The sequence below is a fragment of the Lissotriton vulgaris genome, chromosome 10 (genome assembly GCF_964263255.1).
Source record: "Lissotriton vulgaris chromosome 10, aLisVul1.2, whole genome shotgun sequence".
NCBI lineage: Eukaryota > Metazoa > Chordata > Amphibia > Caudata > Salamandridae > Lissotriton > Lissotriton vulgaris.
Genome location: NC_141698.1, coordinates 352,956,264 through 352,971,746, shown reverse-complemented (window position 1 = coordinate 352,971,746; position 15,483 = coordinate 352,956,264). Strand labels below are relative to the sequence as shown.

The 15,483-nt window shown below is 44.1% G+C and overlaps 1 long non-coding RNA gene across 1 annotated transcript in view; it reads right to left on the bottom strand.

Annotated features, from left to right (window-relative positions):
- Positions 1–471: 471 nt before the first annotated feature.
- LOC147685240 (uncharacterized) overlaps positions 472–15,483 on the bottom strand; it is a 51,833-nt gene continuing 36,821 nt past the window's right edge. The window contains exons 2-4 of the long non-coding RNA XR_015300424.1: positions 9,321–9,589; positions 8,554–8,595; positions 472–3,033 (exon numbers count right to left, since the gene is read on the bottom strand). This is a non-coding gene — a long non-coding RNA (uncharacterized LOC147685240). The remainder of the gene's footprint in view (positions 3,034–8,553; positions 8,596–9,320; positions 9,590–15,483) is intronic.

Genomic DNA, 15,483 nt, shown 5'->3' with positions numbered 1-15,483 from the left:
AACAGGTGTAGCCCAGTAGTCTTGCATCAGCCTGTTAAAGAGTCATCCCTCGTTCCCTGCGAATCTAAGTCTGCACCATGGATTGTTACCCAGGGTAGGGGAGTGCTGAGCACATGTCAAGAGTGACATAATGAAATACTTTTCTATAGAGCACAACTTGGTCAGAAGATTAATATTCCTGCCACGCTCTTATTCAAACATGCCAGAGAAAAGTGTATGTGCCATGGTAAAGAAATAGAACCGACTCAAAACTCATTTGATAATTTTTTATGGTTTGGAAAATGACAGCTAATCAGGTGAAGCAACATTGCATTTTAAGCAATAAGAAAGCCATGTAATATTTGCAATTGACTGAAACACATCTCTGATTTATTTGGTTTGGGTGCAAATGAAAATATAAAAAGCATGCAAAATAGAGGATGCTTAGACGTCAGCCAAGGAATAACATTAAAACACATTTAACCATAGTCAGGCAGTGTCACTCTCTTTATTGGTACTGTTCTTCAGACATGATGAATAAGACCAGGCAGCTCAGGAAGCACTGATGAATATAGACCCAATAGGTTTTAGTGTTCAGTGAATTTCAAGAAATAGAACACTATTCTATTGTCTGTCTGGGATTGCTCCCAACCTTAAAAAGAACAACATCCAGCTACCAGTTGTGGGTGATGGGCAACAGCACACATTTTTGGAACTGGGATTAGTTTGTCACTTCGGCCTCAGACGAAAGACTGCAAGGTCAGATAAGGGAGAAAGGAGGAAGAAGAGAAAGATAGGAGAGCAGTGACAAAGAGAGAATGCAGTGATGAAAAGGAAGCTGGAGGAGGGAAATAAAGGGACAGAAGTTAGGCTGGTGGGAGAAGGGGTCTGAGGATAAGTCAAGACTAGGAATCCTTGGAGCTCGGCAACAGAAACACTCGGCAGAACCAGCGATTATAGGTCAATAGTTCCTGTGTATTGAGGAGAAGGTAATCCGAGCAATAGTCTATTTGCAATATCAGCAGACCAGTGAATGAAAATTAAATATTAGAAACTGAAAATGTAGAAAGTTTATTATTCCACTCGCCTCTTGATTAAGGGGTAAAAAATACAAAAAACACCTAAAGTGGCGAGTGTCAGTTAAAGTAAAGAATGCTATACGTACAAATACACAATGCTGAACACAACAAGCACATTTCATAATGAAAAATGTTTCATTTGACAATGAAACTCCAATAATCAAGACTGCATTCTGAGTGCAATATGGTATCGACCTTAACCATAACCCTTACCCAGTCAGCTTCACACGTATCTTAAATATACCCATTCCTCTAAAATCAACTCTTAAACTAACCCTTACCATAGTCATAACTGTAAATCTAGCTCTTAACCTAACTCTAATGTTACTTTAATTGTAGTGCTAGCATTCACTCCAAACCAAATGCAACCTCTGAACCTTACCCTAGTCCACTGGAATTATATGGAAAGACGATGACATTATGTGGTAGGAAAAAGAGAATTGTGTGCATTTTTAAAACATTCTATGGCAATATTATCTCACCAATTTGTTTTTGTAAGACTCATTATTATTAATGGATAGCAACAGTATGCACAATACTTAGTTTTCTAAGGAAAGAAACGTATAGACATTATTCAGATCATATTGGATTTGTTATTTACCAACAAATATTTATTTTGTATTGCTTGAAAACATAAAAATTCAATTTTATTGACACTGCCCCTTTGTAATTCCCAGAATAGTATACCTTGTTTTAAACTTACAATGTGCCACCAAGTAGAAAGGAAGCCTACATCTAAAATTAAAACAGTTTCTCTTTTATTCTGTGTGCTCTATTTGCGCTTTGGAACTAGTCTTCAGTTTTGTGTTACTCTATGTCCTCAGTAGGGCCCACCAGAATCAACTTTTATCATCAAGAAGCATTCCCCCAGAATTAGATTTTTATAATATAAGTATCACCCTAGAAGACAATAGGATTTAAGAAATCAGCTTTGAAAAGAGTGAGTAAAATGTATAGGATTGTTTTGTTTAGGACATGGTCTTCTTTGAACAACATGAGTTTGGACGAATAATGAAACAAAACACTTTAACAACCCAGAGAAAATCTTTATCTCCACTCTGTTAGGATTACAATTAAATATGTAAGGATGTTGTTCATGCTGTAAACAAAAGTATTTCACAGTCAATCAATTGGGGACCTTAAGTTTCACATTGTTTGCACGAGTGAATACCTGAATACCGCAATCAAGGACAGAAACGTGGACAATTAAATTCTGCAAAGTGTCTGCCACCTGTGTTACAGGGTTTTTTTGTAATTTGTGATCCGTTAGAGGCAGATGTATTTTTTGTTGAAATATGTTCTGCAGCAGATGGTGGAATATGGTTCAATTGCAGTAAATCGGAAATTGGATGGAAAACAGAAAGAGCACACATATCAGAAAAATCCAGTGACCCTGTTTTTATGCATGATCAAAACCCTAACCTCAAAATAAACCTAAGATTAACCATAATGTATTCATTCGACCTTTTTTGATTAATAACCATTGCCTCTTTTGTTTTTCTACATCATCTACATTTGTACATACGGTTTTTAATGTGGTTTCTTTATTTTCACATAATGTCACAGAGGCGAGCCTGCTTTGAAAATTATCAAATGGAATATCCATCTCACTTCACTCTACCCTAGAGATGTGTTTGCTCATATTGTTTTTGCGCTTGCCATGACCTTACAATTGGTACATTTAGCGAATTAATGTGTGAAAATTATTGAGGTTCTACAAGTAATACTGAAAAACAGTAGTGCTTTCCTCAGAAGAAGTGAGCCTTCACAACAAAAGGGTTGCCAATATAGCAGACAGAAGTGAGTTACACACAGAGGGAAGGGGATCTCAACGGGACAAACATGCGACCAAGTCCTTGACGAGACGACCAACACATGAACGGGAGCCAGGCATGCGTCTGCATATCTTTATGTTATTAACGTAGATACATCGCGGAGCTTGCCTTGGTGCTTGCCTTGGTGTTCTTACTGGAATCTACAGGAGGAAGAAACAAGATGTGCAGTCAGTCAGAGACTAAAGATTTCTTAATATAAATTAACACGTGGGTTCACAGCATCTGACTGATCCTACCAATAAGGTGCATTTGCAGACCCAACAAATTCGACAATCAGTAGCACCCCATTAAAACCATTCCAATTAGACCTATAAAACTTCCCATATTGCTTTAAATTAAATGAGTCGGGAGTTTATTGTTCACGCCATTGCCCTGAATCTTCTCTGGTTACCTTTGACACAAAGAAAGTGGAAGCAGGCCGGTCTAGATGAATGAATTGTTGCCCTCTGGCTTTTACAGGCTGTGTTTTATTTGAGCCATTGGTTTGAAGGTGTTCCCGACGGCACTTATTCGGGGCCTGGAACTTAATTCATATAGTGCTTCATTTATGTTTGAAGTTCAAACAGCCTGCATTTTAGTGATCCTGGGATAACTGTAGTTATCTGAATGCGTGACCACAGGTCGCTGTCGGGACTGCCAGCAAATATATATACCCAATACTTTTTTACATCAACTTTGCACAGAGTACCAGTTAATTTCTGGTGCTCTAAAAAGCTGTTCTACACTCTTTCCTGGGTTCCACCCATACCCTATAAACTTGACTTGATTGCCCAACTCCCATAGGCTGATTTCTTCCTTGGGGAGTGCCAACCTAGCACTCTTCATCCCTTTTGCACAGAAGGCACGTCTTGTCAGGGCTGGCTTGGTGGTCTGTGCCTTGGTGGCTGAAGCAAGCAACCCATGCTCCATAGATCACTATGAAGATCTGCGAGGCCTTAACCCTCCTTGCACAACAAACAGCTACCAAAAGGACATGGCTGCTGCTTTATCCTTCAGTGCAGACTCACTGGCTACAATGCTTTTTCTTGGACCATGCTGCCCACCCATCCTTCAGCTGGATCAGCCGGGTGCCTGCCCTGAAGACTTCCCTCTGCCACTGACAGCGCCCTTGACTCGTTACCTCCTGCAAGAAGGCCAGACAGCACCAGCCAAATCAACAGAGACAACTGCCTTGTTGTCTTTAGCGCAGAGGTCTCCAACCTTCAAGGTAGTACCAGCTACTTATGTTCAATTAAAACAATCCCAGGCTACTATTATTAGTGTTCTCATCATGCTCATATTAAACAAGAGTGGCACCATATGAAAGATTGCTGGCAGTGGTCATCTCAGCTCATCAGGCAGGATTGCCAGCAGTAATGTAAAAGCGATTTTATCACTTTGAAATTCCTCCATATGGGAAATACATAACAGCCATAGCTCCAATGCCCCTTGCACCAAGGAAATAATATTAGTAATAAATCTCCAATGCTACATGCCTTAAGCACCCTTAACATCAGTTTAAAATATATTTTGAAATAATTTTTCTCAAAGCATCAACTCATGAGCTTTGAAAAAATACACATTATCGTCTTGAATACACACTTTTCAAGTTTGGTATACATATATTAATTCAACCAGGTACAATTTTCAAATTTAGCAGGCTTAGCTACACAGAAGAGCAACTTGCAGGTGGCTGGAGGGCTTAGAGTAGCTAATGATCTACTCGTTGGAGAAGTCTGGTTTAGGTGGATCCATACAGCTGCTATAACTAGTCGAGTTAAAAAAACAGTTTTCAATGCTGGTTGGTTTGGGTTTTGTATAAGAATGCATGTATTTGTTTAGTTATATAAGCATGCTTGAGTGCGCATGTGCTAACGGTTGCCATGTGGACCAATGCTGGTTGTTGCACATTGGTAGGAATTTGTAGTATATTGAGGGCATCTATGATATGATGATGCCCAGCCCGACATAATGCTAGTCCTGCTATATTGCTGATCTTTCTTGGCTTTGACAGGGTGTGGCTCTATTGCTAGAGAGGCCGATTCTGAATTTGGGGAACCAGGTTCAAGTCTGGCGGGAGGTTCAAGCATCCTGTGATTCTGGGCAAATCACTTAATCTCTCCGTGCCTAAAAGAAACAAACAAAAAAATGAATGTGTCCATCTGTAATACAACTAGTTCTTATGTCACATGCTCTGATACCTTCCGGTATAAACCAGCACAAAAAAATTGTTTTGCCGTCCCTCGTGTGGTTGGTGACCACATGCAGTATTGCTGCGCATGCAATAATTGTGGTCCTTCTTGATAAAAGTTGGACATCTGTTGTATGATGGTGCTTACACTTTAAAGTGATGAATATTGCATAATGATGACAGCGCTTGGCATAGGGTGACCATCCATGGGCATGGGATCTGATGTACACCAGGGCATCAAAGAATTAAAGTGATAAAGTGATACATGAGCCTGTAAGGCAGAATGCATGTACAATCCTACATGTGAATATCAGTTGCAAATATTTCATTGATGGATATGATGCATGCACAACAAATATCTATTTATTGAGTAAATATCTATTGTTTAAAGGCATTGACATATGCATCATATAATTATATATATTTTAATCAGTGGTAATCAGGCCGGGAAAACAGGGGGTTCCAAAATACAAAATTCACATGCATTTTTCAAAGACTTCTTTGAGAAGCTTTACCGCAAAAACTGCTTAAAGGATATACCCCAAATTTGGCAGGAATCTAGATCTTGGTCCGCAGATTGTGCTTTTTATAATTTGGTGCAAATCCATTATGTCGTTTTTGAGAAATTAAGGGGACTATTACGATGGCGGATGGAAGTGCATCTGTAGTGGTGGTGGTCACACAAAACGTACATTTTTCCACTGCAGCAGCAGTCCTTGCGACCCCCATATTACAATGGCCCAAGATAGCCCATTTTCCAACTGCTGTGGTGTTTAGGGCTCCGCACATTTTTTTTGTTACACAAGGGTGCTCGACGGAGCCAATACAGCAGGACCGGCATGCAGAATGACGTTCCGTCCCCCAAACAGATCAAAATGTATCAAACAGCCCATCCCAACGCGGCGGTAAAACCACCTCATCGAGGATGGCGGAAGCACAAGTACGGAGAGGAAAAGTCGTCCCAGAACACCTCCATATGACCAGAACAGCCATGGATCCTGCTCTACAGGCCTTTCAACTGCTCTACCCGATTCACTACCAGCAGATAAGATGCCGCCACACTCTACAGCAGAGGTACATCCAAAACATCTCCCCGCAAACAACCCCAGTACAACAACAACTCCCAGCAAGCATGCAGGCAGGGCCAGGTCTACGATGTTTGCGGAAACCTGCGAAATGCAATGTCTGAGGCTCTCTCAATTTGCATGAGTGACTCCCTCAGGGCTCCTAATGGCTGCCTTGTGCTGACTCCTCCTGTCACACTGCTCCCCCCTCTTCCACCTACAAGCACCACTCACACAGCTCCGATCCAGCTCAAGGTGGCAGGTTTGCTTGGTGGCTGGGAGTGTATACACGGAAGACTGCAAAGTGAGGAAGATGCGTGCGCAAGATGGGTAGCAGTGCCTCAGCAAACAGCCACACATGTTTGCTATCACCTACTGATATACAACCCAGGCAAACATCCATGCTGGAACAAGACAAGAGGACTGTGCTGGAAATCTATCTATACTGTACATTAGCAACCATGACTGAAATCAAGTAGGCTCAAAGAGTACATATCCTATACTGAAACAGTGATTAGGGCCACAATGCTTCTGGATACAAATCATTTGCACATAGTACAGTGTCACACCATGGAGTGGTGGGGAGGGACAAACATTTGCATTGCATGCAGGGGCACAAGTTTTGACTGAAGTGGTGTATACACAAGAATTGTACAGGTGAGGAGTGTACAAAGCAGAAAGCCATAGTGAAGTATCTCACATTGTGTAGGCCTCAATGGTATGACTGTGACTGCTATGAATCAGACCAACACATATTGGAGCCAATACAGTGGAAAGTGACAGCAATGCATGTGAAAACCTACACATTATGTTTGCAGCACAGTGAGAACAAAGGTAAGCAAGAGCCAGGCCGGATCCCAAGACTAACAACACAGACATTGCAGTGACACACTCTGCATACTCACAAATGATGTGGTTAAGATGTAGGTGTACCCTAGGACTGTGAGGTTACAATGACACACTGCACACTGCTTCAGCAAGAACCCCAACATGTGCACAAACACTCCAGAAGGTGTCTGATCATGAAAACAAACAGTCACTTATCAACGGAATCATACATGTGTGAAAGGGCAATGCTCAAGGGCACATACAGAGTAACTGCTTCAAATTTGGGGAAAACGGGAACTGGGTGGGGGATGGCTGTCTGGGGAAGTCGGAGGACTGGACCTAGGAGGGGGAGAACTGGTTGAGGTAGAGGGATCCCTGGATGTGGGAGCCTGAGGGCAGGCTGGACCTGGTTGAGTTGTCGCACAGGAAGGTGGTGAAATGCAGCGGGGAGGCTCAGTGGCTGATGTTGCATGTGGAGGACTGGGCCTCACTTGCTTGGGGATAGGAGAGCCCCCAAGTGTCCTTGGCCAAGGGATAGGTAATTTGGCCACAACAGCTTCCGTCTTCCCAGAAAGTGGAGCAGGTACTGGTGATACTTTTGGGTAAAACCTTCTGATCTGGTGGTACGCTTGCGGGGGCTTTATCCCACCTCCCCTGTTTTGGAGCCACCACTACCTTACTACTTTTCTGTCAATCCTTCCTATGATGTTGAAGTCTTGGGCACAACAGCCCTCTGAAGTGGGGGGGGCAATTGTGGCAGGCAACAGCCTCACGGCGGCCACGGCAACTTCCTATGCTTATTCAGGATCAGGTTTGGAGGGCGAGGAATTTTAGGTCTGCAATGTGGATGAATGTTTTTTGTGTTTTTGCTTCTCTGTTTCCTGTGATGTGCTCATAGTGGGGATGGCATGTGTGCTCCTTGTGTGCCTTGGAATGATATCTTGTGTCTGTGTCACTTGGACTGCTGTTGTCGTGAACTGAGTGCAGATGACTTGGTGGCTGAGTGCTCTGGTGTGTGTGTGTGTACTCTGGTCAGGTTGGATCACTGGCAGGGCGGCTGTGGAAGGGACAGGAGCCGGACTGTGAGCTTGTGACTACGGAATGGCTGCCGTCAGTGAGGAGGCCAAAGACTGGACAGTTCTGTGCAGGCCATCGACATGCGAATGAATGCCTGCCATGAAAGCAACAACCTGTGACTACTTGCTGCCAGGATCCTGGAGGGCATTCAGGAGCAAAATCTGCCCCATAGACACCTGCCGCAAGAAGTCTATGGCCTCCACACGGAGGGCAGCAGGGGACACAGGGGCTGGGGCAGCGGGCCTGGGTTGAAAGATACCCTACCCTTCTTAGGGCAGCTGGCCCGGATACCAGTCGGGGGAGCATCAGGGAGGGTGGACACAGGACAGGGTGTGGCAGATCATGAAGCAGAGGTCAATCCTCCTTTGCCCGGCAACCGCGAGGAGTCACCGCTGGAGTGTGAGGAAGTGGATGTAGGTATTTCTGGAGCGGGCTCCTCCAGAACACTCCTGTCCCACTTTGATGCGATGTCCCCTCAGTGTCGCTGTACTCCCGAGGAGCAGTCATGCCAGTAGCCTCACCGATGGTTTCGGGCCCCTCTCCTTCTCTGTGCTCGGTAGATACTGTAGAAGACAGAGACACTTCACTGAAGTGGCCGGATCACAAACATGTTTAGCTATACAAACCAAAATGCTTGGACTCAAGGCACACATTTGACTCTCCATGTACTGTCTGTATAACTCAAAATATTTCTATGATCAGCTGATGCATGTTACCATGCTTATTGGACAGTCATGCTCCATGTTGCCTTCATACTACCAAACTGCTATGCATGTGTTGGCATCTCAACATCACACCCTATCGTCTGTAGGCACATATACATGCCTTCAGCTAAGAGAGCTACACATCAGAATTTACTGTGTCACACTTAAACTATGAGGTGATAGAACCCACAAATGGAAAGTTAAAGGAAACTATTGGTAAGTGACATGACATCCTCACATCCACTAATTTAGGTACTGCAACACAACTACTGTTGATAATTGTTAAGCAATCTGTAGATATATTGATTACATGGAAATGCATAACATCAATCTTGAGATTCACCCTGACATGATGCTCACTGTTGTTCACTTACAGTTAATGCCACAGAGACTGACACTTAGGCTGACGTTACCTTGCCACATGACAATCCACACATTGTACAGGCGCAGAATATCTGCACTCACCACTGAGTCAACGTAGAGGCAATTACACTACACTAGAGACATCTCATAGGTTACTGCCTTTCTCTGGACTGGGATTCATAGTCTTTCATGTGCAACATCAAACTTTGTACTAAACTCACCCTCAACTTGCTGCTGTTGGACCATCAGGCGCCCATCCAGCTCTGGCTGTGTCCCTGCCAGGATGCAGGTCAATAGTGGGGTCATGCTCCGGCGCACCAACCGACCAGTCAGAGGAACCATGCCCAGCGTCATTTCGGCTACTTTTTTGCTAAGCGGCAGATGTCATCCCACCTATTGTGGCAGTGGTTGTGTCAACGGTTAGAGATCCCTAGGGCCGCACCTTCCGGGCGATGACCCTCCACATTGCCTTCTGCTGATGGATTTTGAGCTGTAGGTATGGGAGACAAGAGGAGACATTTGTAACACATTTTTATTTTATTTTTTATTTTAAAATTTGTAACACTTTGTAGTGGTGCATTGTGTGTCAGTACACAGTGCATACACAAGAGCGAGTCTACACATAATGACACCAAAAGAAGGATGACATGTCCACTGTACATTTATCAGATGTGAGAGGTAATTTCACACTAATGTAGACAGGAACAGGCCAGGTACTCTTGTTCAAACTGGGCTCATCTCCATAGTATCCCAGTAGAATAAGCACACCCCATAATAACTACCCTCTGCCCAATCGACACTTACCATCTCTCTAATGTACACATAATGAACTCATAGAGGACATGGCAGAGGGAATGTGTGTTCAAAAAGAGATTTCATAAAGTCATCATTGTAACTGTACTACTGATAAACCACGTTCTTGCAATTTAGTCATTGCAAGCACGAAGGGCTCAAGGGGAACAAGGTTCTACACCATGAACTTGAACTCGTTTGTTACTCGAACTCGAACATGTATACATTATCTTTTCTGAGATTCACATGTGTGATGTTTTTCACCAAAGGAACTGCAACATTGACGAGTGTGCCATCCTCCTCACATACTCAAGTGCGTCAACTAGTATGTCATGTATGGGAAATGCAGATGACAAAATCAGAAAGCACCTATATTGGCTTGCAATCTGAGGCACATAGCACTGTACAGTAATATATTGTGAGCCTTCTGAGCATTCTAAATAAGTTTAGCAGTCATTTAGCAGTACCTCTGGAGCACCACAGAGCTGGCCGTACTGCTAAAGAACCTCGTCCACCAGAGCCTCCAGCTCCTCTGTGTTGAAGGGACGGGCCCAGGTTCTCAGTACGAACCATGACTGGTTCCAGAGATTAGGTACAGCAGCAGTTCGTGGTGAGGCAAGGCAGGCAGCAGTATCTCTAGGCAAGTGACAGGTTTGGACATTTCACAGACATATATATAGGCCCCTGGGCTCGTTCCAGTATTGCTCTGCTGATACCATTGGCCAGCCTGGTTCGGATTATTAAATTGGGGCCAATACCAGGCCCGCAGTGGCAGAGCATGCATACCATGAGGTTCAAAAACTGTTAGCCGCTGGCAGTTCCCATTGGTTGATGGCTATTATTCATAGGCGGTGCTGCACCCCGGAGGTCAGGAAGCAGTAACCGCAATCCTACATCATTCAATTGGGGCCAATGCTGGGCCTCGCAGTGGCAGAGCACGCCTACCGTGAAATTAAAAAATGTTAGCCGCTGGCAGTTCCCATTCGCTGATGGCTATTTCTCATAGGCGATGATGCACCACGGAGGTCAGGAAGCAGCGACCGCAATGCTGCATCATTCAATTGGGGCCAATGTGTGCTACCACAGAGGATGCCACCTACCGCGCCTGTGAGAACAATTTGCACTTCCCTTCTTACTTTGCTAATTGCATTACTCATCCCAACACATTTGCCTAAAGTGATTTGTACACCCTGTAAAGATTATAGAGTGTGACCTTTGAGTTAAGTCTTCACACACATGTTATGTCCCAGAAAAGGAGAGTCAAATGACATTCTTTGTCACGTCTTGTGGCCAGAATTGGAAATAAATGACCTAAGGAGTCAAAAAGGACAGAGGCCACTCACATTGTACTAATGATGTCTATTGAAACATTCAACTTGTGAACACTGTTTCAATTGCCCTAGCTATTTGAATGACAATTTCTCATCCATGGTTTGTCTTATGAAGGGGCAGTTATGTTGCTTGACATTTAGAGGTGTCTATTGTACGGAGATCAGACATATATGTAACCCCTAGCACTTTAAACACATGTTGTGGTGTGGCATACAGTGTAATGTTAATGTAAATTGATACTTTTATAGCGCACTACTCACCCGCAAGGGTCTCAAGGCACTTGTATGAATACCGTTGTGAAACCCATCCTGGCTTTCCCTGTGAGGCGTCCACTTCTGGGCACCCCCAAGGTGGAGGCCAGGCATCCTTAGCGTTGTGGGGGCCGTTGTGGAGATTAAGCAAGCTATTGCCCAGAGTTGCAGAGTGGGACTCCATGATTGGAATAGGCACCGAGGTGAGAATTATCAGGTCCATGGAATTTTTTAGCCCAAGACCCGCCGAGGCGGGGAATTGAACCCTGGTCCCGGACTAGACCTCTGCATCAGGGTCTCCCGCTCTAATCATTGAGCCACACTTTGCCCAGCTGCCATTGCATGTATATGTTTTCACACACGTCCTAGGAGTGCACGTGTGAGAAAAAAAATCAGTCAGTTCGACATCACCTGTCATTTTCAGCCATGTGTGCATGTATACACATTCCATGTGTATTTGTTTTTCATTTTGGTTACCATGGCAACGTCTGTAACTGTACAAAGACTTTATTTAGATATATAAAAACATATCTTTAAAAGATTCTTCCAGCACATTAATACAATTTTACAGCTTAAAAGAGGTTAAGAAAAGATGAAAATAAAAACAGAATAAAATTTGGCCTTCTTATCAGTGCTTACTGCAGCGTGTCAATTTAGAAATTAGCACTCCCAGACAATGCAGATGAGGTTAAAGTACATATTATTCTGCACAGTTGTCCAATTTTTCTAAAAGACTGTAAACTTGCTGAACGAATTTGGCCAATTTTATATTTAAAACAGTGTTCTCTAAGGACAGAGCAGCAATAATGGCGTGTCTACAAGTCCGAACTCCCAGCCTGTTCCATTCTGGCCTGAGTAGGAGTCTGGGTTGTAGAATAAAGAAAGGGCATGTACAAAGCATGTGCAAAAAAGTTTCGCTTGCTGATCCACACCCTCTGCACGTTTGATCAACCCTTTTTTGACGCCATACAGGGAGATTTTGAAGGAAGCGCCAGTCTCCCAGTCTTAGGGCGATCAGGCATCGCTTATCAAAAGGTAATTAGCCGGGGATAGTCGTTTATAGAAGTTGGCTACTGCCCAAGCATGGCTGCGTTTTGCAAGGAGAGCTTTGTCCATGATCAGGGATTTCAGTCTTATGACTTTTTTAATTGTGTTTTTGAAAGCAGTCTGGCTTGGGTTAAGGGCCCAAAGATCCGCAGCAGACATTTGTTGGATGTAGTCATTTAGGAGGCGGCCGAATGATCCCCCCGGATTGCTCACACTGATTTTGTTCCAGACCAGGAGTTACAGGGTACCAGCTTCTGCCTGTCTTAGTTTGTGGATCAGGTTAAGATATGAGCCAACGTTAGAGGATTCATAGTTAATTTAGCTCAACTCTAGTCTGACCTGTGCTGGCGAGGAGGAACTCGGCAGGTGAAGCAGTTTCTTATAGAGTTTGGTTGTCAGTTTATTTAAGGAATTATTCATTTTACCCTTAAAGATCTCTATGCCGTACGAAAGTGTGGGCCCGATCTTTGCTCTAAGCACTTCCAATAAAGGCAAGACCGTGGGGCCTGAGAGTCTCCTCGATAGCTTGGCCAAGGATACCATTAACGCTGTAGCCTTGGCTGCAATCACAGTACTCTTTTTGGTGAAACTGCCCCTGGAGTCCAAATGGACCCCTAAGTATTTGTACAATTGGCCGATTGAGATGCTTTCTTTGTTTATTGTCCAGCCTCCTCCGCTGTAGCGTTTTTTGCCAAACGGAACAACCATAGTTTTTTTCATGTTAATTTCTAGCTGGTTGTTGACCGTGTATTGCATTAAGGCGTCAAGGAGTCTCTGTAGCCCCACTCTGGTGAGACTGAACAGTGCCAGGTCGTCGGCATATAAGAGATTGCATAATGCTGTGCCTCCTACTTTTGGTGGATGGCTTATTACTTTCTCTAGAGAGCTTGATAGGTCAGCAATGAATAGATTGAAGAGGAGGGGGGCCAGCACGCATCCCTGTTTGACACCACGAAAGGTCCAGATTTTCTGGGAGAGATGCGCGCCAGACCCTAACTTCACTCGAAACCATGTGTTGGAATACAGCAGGATGATGGGATTCAGGATATTGTCTGGGATTCCCCACTGCCTCAGCTTTTGCCACAGAGCAGCCCTAGGCGCCCTGTCAAATGCTGCTTTGAAGTCAACAAAGCAGCAAAAAATCGACCTTGAGTTTGTAAGGGCTTTGTCATTGATGGTGGAGATTGCCAATAAGTTTGTCATTGTTCCTGATTTGGCAACGAACCCTGTCTGATTCAAGGGAATCAGATTTTTATCCTTTACCCATTGTCTGAGATCCTCCAAAATAAGGCCTGCAAAGTGCTTTGCCTCTATATCTAGCAAGGCAATTAATCTGTAGTTGTTCGGGTTACCTCGTGCTCCAGCTTTATAGATGGGATGGATAATAGCACCTCTCCAAGAATCCGGAATGGTTTGATAGCTCAGGGTGTAATTAAAGAGATTTGATAGCACCTTGGACCAGAAAGGGACATCGGACTTGAATAGCCTTTGCGGCAGGCCATTCGGGTTTGGTGCTCTGTCTTGTCTCCCTTTCGTCAGTGCTTTGACTACTCTTTCTTAAGACAATTCCTCGGGTGAGGTAAGCCCCTGCATTTGATCGGGTGAAAGGTTCGATGTTATGCCCGTGCCAATTTTAGAAACCCGTGTTAATCCAGTGCGGTCAGGGTTATCTTGTGCCTGGAAATGCTCTGTTAAGTACGAGATCCAGTCTGCTTCCTGGATGTTCGCTGATCCAAAGGATGTTATGTTTCGATCGATGTTGTTGACAAGTGACCAAAATGTCTTTGAGTTCTGTTGCTTACTTTCCCATACCAGTTTAACCCAGAATTGAGATTCCTGGGCCTTTTTCTCTTGGGTAACTGCCTCCTAAGTGCCTTTTGGGCATGACGGTATGTAACGAGGAAGCTGCTGTTCTCTGGGAGTTTTAAAAGCAACCTCAGTGCGTTGTTTCTCGTTCTTTTTAATGTTTTTATCATGGGGAGGGCTGTTGCTCCTACTTGTGGTGTACGGTTTGGGCCCTGCCTTGTCACTGGATAAATTCTGATCAGATGTGCGCATAACTGCGACCATATTGCTGTTGGGGAAGCCATTTGGTCCGGAGCACACAAGATAAAATCCTTGCTTATTTTTAAGATGCACTGGCAGTTAGACTCACTCCATTTCAGGCGTTTTAAGTTATCGGAGTGTATTCCTTTGTATGTAAATGGTGCCTTTTTATGGAGAGCTAAATTTGTGGCAAAGGAAATGACCAATGGCCTGTGGTCGCTTTCGGGCCTTGGCAGGACGGAGAAGCTAGCCAGATTGAACAGGAATTCCGAATTACAAATAGTGAAGTCCAGGTAGGATTTTGTTCTTCCATTTGACCAGGTCCAGTTTTGGGGGGAATCGCTTGCCGATCTTCCATTCACCACCAGGTACCCTGCGTTGTAAAGTCTCAACACGGTGACCTCGCCTAATATATTGGAAGCATGCACAGGGGGTTTAGATTGGGGGACAGCCTCAGTGATGCTGGTCATGTTGGGTCCATCTGAGTCTGCTATGTTCCCCTGGAAAAGGTTTGTGTTAAAGTCCCCTGTGATGATGCGGTCCGAGTTAGGATATTCTGTGGCTATATCATTCATTATTTCGCAGAATTTGGTCAGGTGGTCTTTTTTTGTGCGGGTGTTAGGATTAATGTACACATCTATAAGTAAGAGCAATCGCTGTCTGCTCCGTAGATTAATTTTGACCCCCAGCAGCCAGTCTTCTTTCAGGTAAAGTTGACTGAATTCGCCTTTTAGGTTATTCGATATGTATGTGGACAGCCCGCCTTTAGGGTGGCCGAAGCGGCTGTCCCTCAGTGCCTGTTTCCGATATTCAATAAATCCTTTAATAGGGCGGCCCTCAAGTTCCCAAGTTTCCTGCAGGGCAATTACCACATGTTCCCCCAGGAAAGACATAGTGTCTTCATTTAAGGTTTTTT